Genomic DNA, 12310 nt, shown 5'->3' with positions numbered 1-12310 from the left:
TTCAGATTTGTGGTCTTAATTCTTCTCATATAATGACCATTTATAGATTCTTTTCAATTCCTCTTTTCTAGGCATTCTTATATCGTTCATAGTTGAGTTCTTCCTCTAAAGTATGATATTATATTTATTCTTGTTGAATTTATGATTTTTTGTATTTTGTACATGGCTGGCGATTTTTGCTTACAAATCATCTTTCCATTCTTTAATATTTGGTTATATAGTCCAATATAGATCTCCTTTCTTGTCTCACTCTTTGTGGGCAAGATCCTTTGTACATTCTTTGTCTTTTTTTGGTCTATGGATCTACTTTCTTTAATCTTATGTACAATTTTTTTAATATGTGACATTATTCTTTCCTTTGTGAAGAATTATGTCTTGACCATAGATTCTCTCTTTTGCAAGAGGTGTAGGTCCTAGCTCACTACCTATTCTTTATCAAGTAAAAGATATTTCCATTGTACATACTTTCCCTTTTTTGGATATTGTTATCCTTCATCCAAGGATCCCTATTTCACCTATCTATAGGAGGTTGAATAGGTATTTTCTTGTCCTTCTTCCCTTCCTCTTAGAGATGTTATCTTAATTAAGCACTCCTCTTAGGTGGGCATCTTGTTATTGAGATTTCTCCCTCTTGATGATCCTCTTTCCATAAGTGATTTATGTCCTTTTCAAAATTGTATGTGACATTATTTAAAACAAGGATAAATTGACCCACACCATCCTTGTCATCAAGGAAAACTAAGAAAGTCAACAATATGTTCTCTTTCATAGTAATTGATAAGTATAAATGAAGGCAATATCTTACCCTCAATTTTCACCTTAGCAAGAATTGCTGAAATTTTGGGTGTGTTTATCAATCACTGTACATTATTCAAGTGATTTTTTTTTTTGTTTCTTGTAGATTAATTTGTTAACATGTAACAAAGAATGGGATAGAGGTACCATATCTAATCTATTTTGTTGTTTCTCTTATTTAGAACCTACTAAGTAGATCATTTATCAACAAAAAAGGTTAATAATTCTGATGTGATCTTGGAAATCATCATTTGTGTTTGATTTAAAGGAAGAAAATTTAAATCTTCCATACATAGTTCCATAGTTTGTACAAGATGTTAATGTGCTTTTGCAAAACTATCTAATTTAACTTGAGAAGTATCATTGGTATCAATTAATTTATCAATCTTTTGCATGATGATGATTTTCTAAGTTTTAAAAATGAAACAATTGTGGGAAGGAAAATGGAATTTAAATAATTAAAAAAATAACTACGCACGGTGGCTTCATCATCTTCCATTAACATTGAAATGATATGCTTGCAAATCAAGTAGTAATTCTTCATTTATAAATAAGGCAAAGTTTTCAATGTGCAAAGCAAATGCTAGAAAACCTATTATTGAATTAAGCTTTGAGCGCTAAAGTTTTTAATGTCTTATAGATTAGTCACTTGCATTTATTATGCTATCATATATTATTTTCATAATTTTAATCTATGACAAATTTCACTAGATTATCAATTTTTAGTAGAATAGACTGCACTCAAGGTGTTGTCCCTTCTAAAACATGCATATTGTTTTTGTTTATGGGTCGAAAGCTAAAAGTAAAACACATTGTCCTTTAAAGATAGAAGATTTCTACAATTCATAAAATGTGTTGTTATTCTTTTAGGTCAAATTGTGTGTAAATTGTTAGCATCAATGTTTGAGATCATACTTCATGACACATCACTAGGATGAGAGGGTGTAAGAATGTGAAATAGAATAGACTATAGACCAAGACATTACAAAAGAAGAGAGAAGGTGGGCAAAGAGGAACATGCAGACCAAGAGAAAGAACCATAAGAAGAGAGGGAACCAAATAGGACTACAAAGAAGAAACACAACAAGTCAACCCCTAAATGAACCATAGGAATAAAATCAAGGAAAACAGAGGATCAATCTAAAAAACCTAAAATAGAAATAGGACCATTAAATGAAATAAATAAATTATAATAAAATAAAATAAATAAAAAGAATTAAAATGACTGCTAAAATAAAATGAAATAAAGAGGTTAAAAAAATTAAAGAAAGAGGAAAACAAAACCTAACAAAATAAAAAAAAAAGAACAAATTATATTTATATATGAAACCCTACCAAAAGATAAAATGACACAAGTAAGGGAAAAATAAGAAATAACAAAACAAAATATAAAAATAGAAAACTACCCAAAAAAAATGAAAAAAAAAAAAAAAAAAACTATGAAATAAAATGAAGCACAATAAGAGAAAAATCCAAACATAATCTTAAAGCAAAAAAAGAACAAGAACAATATAAGTAAACCAAAAAATCATAGTGAGTATGAACTAACATATATAAGTATATTTAGGCCTACGACACACACACACACAAGCTTGTACTTGAACACACATATACGCGCACTTACACATGCACATTGTGAATCCTATAATAAGACAAAGTTGTTATTTACAATAGATATTTGTACCACTAAACAAATAATAGTTTGAAGGATTGTAATTGTCAACTAAGAAAAAAAGATTCAACCAAGAAAGAAGAGATTACGACATCATTCTTTTTTATGTCAACTATATCCACAAAAAAAAGTAATGAAAATCTTACAAGTAGAAAGAAAAAGTGAGACTGCAAAGATAAAGATAGTTACTATCACCAATTCAAGTGTGAAGAAGTTCCAAGCTTGCATAATGAAAGACACCAAGATTTAAAATGATAAAATACATTCAAAATAATAGAAAAAATTATAATTATACACAAAAGAAAATTATTGTTAACATCTCACTATTTAACATTTTTTTAAGTTAACATTTAATACCATATATATAATACATAATCAATTCTAGTTTTTTAATGAAGACAATGTTTTTAATATAAAATTAATAAATTCTCATCAAATCGTGCTCTTCACAACTTTCAAAGTTGCATAGATATGATAAGTGACAAAATAGATATAGTCACACTTCCTTCAAAAATAATACATATGTTCGTCAACTTAAGACAATTTTCAAAGATGCATTAAATGATAATTCGAAGAAAATAAAAAAATATAATCACGCCAAAAACATTTTAAAATAATCATAAACAAAGAGTTATCCTTCCTCAATGAGTTGGAATGAAGTAAGAGAGTGTATATACGGTGAGGTCGAACACTTATCATATGTGTGGTCTCACTCTTTTGTTCCCATCTCTTTGGGACTAAGTCGACGAGCAGAATGAAGGGTGTCAATGAGATTCCCCTGCTTACTTACACAGAAGACTCTTCACTTGTATGTGTTGACGGTGCAGCCCTGTGTGATGAATTGAAAGGGAGGGGAGGATTGCTGACATCATCCCCATTTCCTTCCATCATTTGAACCACTCTGCTAATGCTTGGTCTATCTCGTGAGTTGTATTGAATGCACCACAGTCCTACCTTGGCCAGTCTCGCTGCTTTCTCCATCTCCTCACATTCTATTTCTGCCGTACCACTTCCCCTCAATCCCCTCTCTAACTCACCCTTCTCCATCATCTTGAATGCCCACTCTGGAAAATACAATTGACTGGACCGACTTACCTGCACATCGACATTCTTCCTTCCTCCAACCATCTCCAATAATACCATTCCAAAACTGTAAACGTCTGATTTGTCTGTTACAGACCCCAAATTTCTATTCCACACCTCTGGAGCAGCATACCCTGGCGTTCCTCTTGCAGCTGTCATTGATATGTGATCGTCTCCCCTGCCACACAATTTCGCCAGACCAAAATCAGCTATTTTGGGTGTTAAATCCACATCTAATAATATATTGTGGGGTTTTATGTCAAAATGAATGATACGGTTGTTAAAATCTTGGTGTAAGTATGCTATTCCACAAGCTGCACCCAAAGCAATTGAATACAGCTGTGCCCAGTTTAGGATTTCTTTTTTTGTCTTCCTGCAAATATAAACTCATCCAGAGATTCATTAGCCATGTACTCATACACCAACGCGTTTCTATGTTTTTCATAGAAATATCCCATCAGGCGAACCAAATGAACATGATGGACCCTTCCGAGGGTTGCTACTTCATTCATGAATTGATTCTCACATCGCCTTGACTGATCAAGCATTTTGACGGCCACCAGTTCGCCAGTAGGTAGCTTCCCTTTATATACGACACCAAAACCTCCTTCCCCTATTTTATGAGCAAAGTTATTGGTGATCTTTGTGAGCTGAGAGTAGGAATATCTAGATGGCATTTGATGAACATAATCTTGTAGGAATTTCTCCACGCCGGACAGATCGGGCTCCTGAGAGGAAGTAGGTGAAAACCTCCTCCAGTTAAGGAAACGTATTATTCCCATCAGTAACAAAGCAGCGCTTCCAATGATCCCACCTGAAAAATTAGCTCTAGTTAGAAGATTTATATTCACATGATCAATGAAATACATATAAATAAAATAGAGAGAACGAATAAGCATTAAGGATTGTCCCCACGCCGCAATCCATAAAATTCGGCAAATATAATAATTATTTCCGACGAAATGTATACATCACCTCTTAAAACCACAATCGATAAATTGCCGAATTGATAAAGAAGTTAATGTCCAGGGACGCTCACCTAGAATAATAGACCTGGCAGGTTTAGGCTTTGAATTGCCTGCAACGCGCCAATACATAAAGTTCAATGAACAATTGTTCCCAATCGAATGCATACGTCATCTAATAGTACCATAAACTTTTGTAGGATTGAATAGAGAAAGAATGGAGTCAGTGTTCTTACCGGAGGGGCAGTCTGGACTGGGGCTGTCCGCGCAATTGCAATAAAATTGCATTGAATCGGTTTTATATTCGCAAATCCCCTGTTGAAACAGGCAATGCTTGCACTCTTGGGTGGGATTCCAGTTTATTCGGAGCACTAGATGAGGTAGATCCGGTGGAGATTTTTCCAAGCTCTCAGCTGGGACTGGCAAAGTAACCTGCGACTTACACATTCTACCAAAACTTAACTCCTCAGTCGAATTGAAGTACCAACTACGGTTACATGGTAATGGATACACTAGGCCTTCCTGAATTGTGTGAAGAGGGCAATCCTCCCATAGAGTTAAATTCCTATAGTCATGGGCAATGCTAAATTGGAGACTGGGCCAGATTTCCGATGTATGGTTAATGAACGATGGATTGCATCCCTGACTCAACTGATCCTTGTCAATTATTGTTATGGTGTGATCCTCGTGCCAGTTGTCCAGCTCATACCACCTGTCTGATTTATTCAGTATGTAGTATTGATGGGCACTGATAGTGATCAGAGGCATAGGCAGTGCAAGATCACAGTCAACCTGAAGAGCAGGGTCCCCGCAGCCGCTGTTCATTCTTACGAAGGGATATGATGATGTTAGATTCCCACATGGCCAGGGATAATTCGCAAGCTCGACATGAATGAGGCAGGCAACATATGAAAATCGCAAAGACAAGAAAGAGGAAGCGCAGGGGATATACAGGGGATAGGCTGGTACACCGAGAGCAAAATAGATAACGATGTAGGCCTTCCATTTTCATCTTCAGTCTCTTACAGAAGCAACAAGCAAAACATTAATAGACATTAAGTAGAGAGGCAAATTAATAGCAGAGAAAGGTATAGGAGAGAAGGGCGAGAGAAAGACCCGGCGTAAGAAGACCACAGCGGATTGAATACGCCAAATTGACTCTTATTTTCCGTTGCCCCTACTCAATTAACCAGGACAAATTTAACACCAGAATTTCCAAACGACGTCGGTTGTCTATCTCTATCTTATTCATAGGTAGTACCCGTGATAAAACATTTGAATTCCACCAAATGATTCTTGAAGGAAGTTTCAAGTGCATCCCGCTAAAAGCGCTTGAAGCTGTCACGCCCATAGAATTTATGCATTCCGAAGGTCAGGATATTCCTACCATATTCCTATGGCTCTCCCATGGAATCCGCTTGGAGAAATTTCTATGCCTCTCCACACATGGAAAGGTCAATCGTTTGAACTTTGTAAAGTCGCGAGGGACTACATAACTACTTTCATGATTATTTATTTATCTAAATGTGCTTTCCAACAAAATAATGAGATTTATATAAATAATTTATTATTTTAAATCAAATTAGCAATCATATTTATAGTTTTATTGGGTACATTGATTTTAGTAAATTTGTATTAAAAATGATATTATTTATAGTCAAATATTTAGTTATATGAAAAATTAAGTAAATTAGCAATTGTATTATGTTGTGCAATGGATAAATCAAAGAGGTGCAAAAGATCAATTATGATTTTTTTCTTCATAAATAATGTTAATTGGTAGGCTATTTAGAAAATGATGATGCTTGGACAACAATGATTTTAATAAATAAGTGATATCTTAAAATGATTTATACATCCACTTGTAGGGATCAAAACATGAAAGGAATAAAACCACAAAATCATGAATATAATTAGACTTCAATTTCAAGAAGTCCATGTGTGTGTGTGTGCGCGAGCGTGCGCGCGCACACGAGAGAGAGAGAGAGAGAGAGAGAGAGAGAGAGAGAGAGAGAGAGAGAGAGAGAGAGAGAGAGAGAGAGAGAGAGATGTGAATGATTAGATAGTTTGATAGAGATATAAGGAGATATAGATCCTTGGGAAAGAGGGATAAAGATGGAGAGATAAATGGAGAATCAAACAAGTAGAGGTGAAAAAGATAAAGGGTTCTCCTAAGGGTGAGCAAATAAGAGAGTTGGGTAGTATTGTTAGTAGATAAAAATATAATGAGCAAGAGTGTGAGGGAAAGAAGGTGATAGATAAAAATAAAAGTAAGGAGATAAGGAGAGAGGAAGGAGGAAGGAAAATAAATTATAAGATAATATGAAGATATGTTAATGGATGTTGGGGTTTAAGGGGTCATATGTGTCATAAGTGGGTCTAAGAGTCATATATGTGTCATTTGTGTCATACATACATGCTACATGTGTATCATATGTATGCCATAAGGGTTGCATATGTGTCACAAGTGGTCAAAATTTATCCTAGTCTATTTTAAGAGTACCTATTTGTTATAATGGATCCTTTTATGTATTAATGAACCCAAGATACATTCATGGTTCCTAGGACATGCTAAGATACATTAATGGGTCTTAGGGGTAATATGTTGTAAGGGATGGATGAGGGTCCTAGAATGCTTTAAGGGGTTATAGGTATCATAAGTCGTTGAAAGGGGTCCTAGTACATGTTTTTAAGGTACCTAAGTGCTACATTAGGTCCTTGTATGTATTAATGAAACCTAATATACATGAATGGGTCATAGGACATGCTAAGATACATTAATGGATCTTAGGGGACCTTAACTATTTAGAAGTAAAGTCCACACACAATTGAGAGGGGGAGGGGGTGAATTAGTTGTGAAAAATTATAATTAAATCCAAACTTATAAAATTGACCTCCAACAATTGAAATAATGATATACAACAATAAGAAACTATACATCGTAACAAAATGATTTGTTGACTAGGGAAACCCTTGATTAGAGGGAAAACCCTGATGAGAATGATACCAAAAAGATAATGTACTAATATATAAGTCCCCTGTGAAATGAAATGGCCCCGTTAAGAGCCAATTATAGTTCATTTAGTACAACAATCCCTATTAGAAGAAAGATCTTTAAATTAGGAGACCTTAAACCCTTGCTAGAAGGTTCTAACATTTTTAAAAGATAAAAAGAAAAAGGAGAACCACTATCTAAGTGCTCTAACAAAAGTGAAAGACAATACTTTCAGGATAGCATATCTAATGAATAGAAACTTATCAATCTACAATTTACTTGCCAAAATAATTCCTTTGTAGTCTACTCAATCATCCAACATCACTGATTTTCTCAAGGCTCACATCATATATATCAAGACATCTAGCTCACACTCCGTCAAACAAGGAAAACATATTTCCTTATAACAAGTTACAAAGGATTAATTAGGCCAGTCTACTTCCCCAATGTATAATTGATTACATAGGGTCATGCTAAGGCATACACACTTTCATAAGAATCAATACAACCATTACATTAAATTTCTCACGCATTATAATGAAATATTATATTTTCCAATGATAAACTATCCACTATAATGTCATAGTCAGCTACCAATAAAATAAATCACACATTACACACTAAAGACCTTTTTGCAATGCCTCTCACTTCATAACATAGGTGCATAAACAAGTCTTCTACCATCTCCCATGTTCACTAGCATTAATTCCTATTTTCTATTATAATATAATAAAAATACTTTTAACTGTCTATGTCACGATTTCCTATATACTAGTCTGCTACTAGTCTCCACTAATCAATCTATAACTCAATGGAAACATCTCATAAATTACAAGAAACATAGAAATGATTTCTATGCTCATTCTTCTACACACATGTGATCTCACATATTTAAACTGTCAAGCATTGTCCTTGTAGATATGATAAATAGCTTGATATATACAAAATTTGTGTTTATCATGAATAAAGAACATATGTTGTCATCAATGAAAAAACCTACAATGAATACATCTCTACAACTCAACCAAGTGCCAAAAATATCCCCAATTACTAACATTAACATTTCATAAGGGATATGTAAGTGACCTATAATGCCTTAAGGGGTTCTAGGTGACATAAGCACTATTAAAAGGAATTATAGCATATCTTAAAGTTAGCTAAGTGATACAATGGGTCCTCATAAGTATTAATTAAACCTAATATAAATGAATGGGTCCTATGACATGCTAAGATATATTAATGGGTCTTAGGGGGTCTTAACATATTGTAAGGGATGGATAAAGCTCCTATAATGTCTTAAAGGGTCATATGTATCATAAGTGGTCCTAAGGGAACCTAGGTTACATAAATAGATCCTATTACATGTCTTAAGGCATCTTAAGTATTAATATATTATAAGATATATTAATGTTTCTAAGTGGTCCAAAGTGAACATTTTAAGAGGTCCTATCAAGGTTTCTTAAAGCTCATTTCATGCCATAATGGGTCTTATGTCATGCAATAAGTCCTAGTAAGGGTTCTTAAAAGGTTTTATGTCATAATGATTTGTATGAGGCATAATCAGTCCTAAGATAATATGTTAGCATGACTAACTAAGATAATATGATAACATGTAAAATAAAAACATATACACAATATTTGAACATATCATAAAGAAATCTAAATGTTTAAACATCTAAAATACAAATGTACAGTTTTAATTTTTTTTTGTTTTTGTATGGATATTAAACTAAGATTTTCCAACATTTCTAGGGTTAAGTCTTACTAGGAGTTTCTAGCCAAAATTTTATAACTGGAGTTTTGTAGTTATAGTTTTCTAACTAGGGTTATGTGACATTTTCTAACTAGGATTCTCTAAATAAGACTTCATAACATTTTCTATCTAACATTTTCAAACATTAATTGAACTCTATGTGTTTATAAAAGTATGTAACAAAAAATCATAAATGTGTGTACATAATATTTTAATATATAAGAAATAACTTCAAACATTTAAATATCTAACTATAAATATATTTACATAACAAATTTTCTACAGTGCCTTTATAAATGTTTCTTTTTGGATATATCTAATTTAAAAAACTAAATAAAAAATATTTAAGGAGTATTTTCTAATTATAGTTTTATAGTTTTATTTTTTTGACTAGGGTTTTCCAATCAATTTTTCAAACTATGATTTTCTACCTTGATTTTTCCAACAAGGATTTTCTAGAAGTTTCTAAATACAGTTTTAAAACATTCTCTAACAAATGATGTGTAAAATTATCTAATATAATACAAAAAACTACTAAAAACATAAAACTAAGATGTATAAAATAGTACTTTTATTTAAATAGAAAACATAACACTAAGATATATTAAAAAATGGATAATTTATTTTAAAAAAATACCAAGAAAGGAAGATTATTGTGTATCTATTATGCAAGATGATTGAATGAGGTCAAAACTACTGATGAGATGTTGATGCAAGCACTAAACATCATTGGGTTCTCTCTAAGGCCCAGGTTCCCAAATTCATTAAAGTTGAATGGTGATAATAAGGGCTCATCACCAAAATTTAATAAAAAATTGAGCTAGGAGTTGTTCGCTCAAATGCCTCATCCAAGCACAAACACCCCTTCTTGAGGTGTTTGCACAAACACCCCATACAAGAGTCTTTGTGAAAATCCTCAAGGAGGCTTTGCACAAACATCCCACTTTGCACGAAGGGATCTAAAATGGCATTTTTTTGTTATCATTGATTTTCCTTCATGGAAAAAGATGAAAAAGACGGGAAACACTTTTTTGGGCTCACCCCATGTAAGAATCTTCATTTATTAATATGTTCAATCATGTTATTTTATCGTATCATAGTTTTATTTTTGTTTATTTTTTCATTCTCTATGCACCTGAGAATGTTTCCCTTACTATTTTTTGTAATTGCTTAAGTTGAATCAAGCTGGTTGAGTATTTTCCTTAGCTAAGAATGTAGACTTGATATTCATCTTGTCTTTTGATAATCTTTGGGGTTATAAACATCACACTTAGGTCTCTCTTAGAAAAGAAATTTAAATTTTATTTAAGGTTGCAAATTGGCATCCAAGTTTCTTGGGGAAAATTAATTAATTTTGGAGTTCCATGGAGGAGGCTTCGAATTGATGGAGAGTTTTTAAGAACATTTTAAAGCTCTTGGTCACTTAAATTTTTTAATTTGTTTTATCTTAAGATTTTATGCTCTAAATTTTTTGAAATCTAGCAGTCTCATGAATATGTTATCTTCATCTCCTATGTTTTGTACACGGAAGAAATAAGTAGAAAGATCATAATCTTTCAAAATTGATTTTATCTAAAACTAAAGTTAATATGTTTGAGAAGTGGAAAATAACATCCCTAATATGATGGAACAATTTGTAGGCCTACCTTATTTTCACCCTATCAAATATGCAAGCCCAAAAAGTATGAGCTTCTATTTTATACGAAAACATACAATTAATCCTATAGTAAATTTAGTTTTTCTTCATAACACATCATCTTCCTCAAAAATAGAAGTCTAAGTCCCTTGTAGAGCCCCACTCTAACCCTCTACCCAAATGTTTAAATGTGATTTTATAGATCAAATATACTTTAAAAAATTAGATATCTTCAAAGTTATACTAATTTAATAATAATTAATTTATACAATTTATTTAGAATATTTATTATTGAATTGACATGAAAATGTTGATTTGCTTAGTTTCAAATAGTTTTATTGATTTGATATCATAGAATATTAATAATTGAGATTTAGGGCTTAGGGATTAAGGTTTAGGGGTTAAGGCTATAGAGATTATCATTTTTTGCATAACTTACCATACATTGCAAGCTATATATAACATGCACTATATGTGAAAAAACATACATGTCAGGGAAAGTATTTTTGTATTATATATAGTGTACACTATATCTTGTTTCAACCATATTTGGTGTATACCATATAGGCTTGGTATTTCAATGTCTTACGCTTGACACACTCCATATGAAATGTGCCTTATATAGTACAAACTCTATAATTTTTAGGAGACCAAAAAGATGAGTGACATTATTTTGATCTCCCATTTTTGTGCACTTATCGTACATTACATGTTTGGAGAGTTTGACGTTATTTCTTGATAATGATTTTTTTCCAAATATGATACTAGCTAAGCATCTCGATGGAATTTGAAGAGCTCAACATCTTTTCCTTTGGGAAATAAGTTATAAATTAATCTTAGATTGGGCTCTAAGGATTGGGTTTATTTGATGCATGTGGTTTGTGGGCTATTGTATGCATCATTAAAAGTTTAGTCTTATCTTATCTTTCCCATTCCTAAATTCCAAATTGGTAATATGTAAGTAAAAAAATGTTCTTCTTCTTCTTCTCCTATTTCTCTTTTGTGTGTTATGAAAGAGAAGATTCCTTTTTAGAGACAAGACTTGTGTTTCCCATTAGTTTTGTACTCTAGTAAAAAATATTCCCTCGATCTCACATGTTGTGAGGTTCACCTCCTTTTCCTTGTTCATTTTTTTGTAATGGTACAAGCCCTTTCCATTCTTCTAATCAAAATATTTATGCCAAAAACTAAATGCCTATAAGAAAAATTGGTTGTGCAAGATTATTTGACCATTAAATGCTCTTATATTAATAACACAATTGAGGTCCAATAATGAAAATCTTGATTTATACATGACTCATGCTTTCTTTTGTATGACTTAGATATGCAATTTTGTACCCTAAATTCTTATTGAGACCTCAAAGTGTATCCTTATTCATTAACCTCTTTTCATAAGTACACCTAGATCCCT

General features: G+C 32.4%; 1 pseudogene; it reads right to left on the bottom strand.

Moving 5' to 3' along the window:
• Positions 1 to 2939: 2939 nt before the first annotated feature.
• Positions 2940 to 5527, bottom strand: LOC149571570 (LEAF RUST 10 DISEASE-RESISTANCE LOCUS RECEPTOR-LIKE PROTEIN KINASE-like 2.4; annotated as a pseudogene).
• Between the last annotated feature and the right edge of the window lie 6783 nt (positions 5528 to 12310).

Source organism: Cupressus sempervirens, chromosome 2, assembly GCF_028749045.1.
Source record: "Cupressus sempervirens isolate cs-2001-9-10 chromosome 2, ASM2874904v1, whole genome shotgun sequence".
Classification (NCBI taxonomy): domain Eukaryota; kingdom Viridiplantae; phylum Streptophyta; class Pinopsida; order Cupressales; family Cupressaceae; genus Cupressus; species Cupressus sempervirens.
This window is presented reverse-complemented; position numbering and strand designations above follow the sequence as displayed.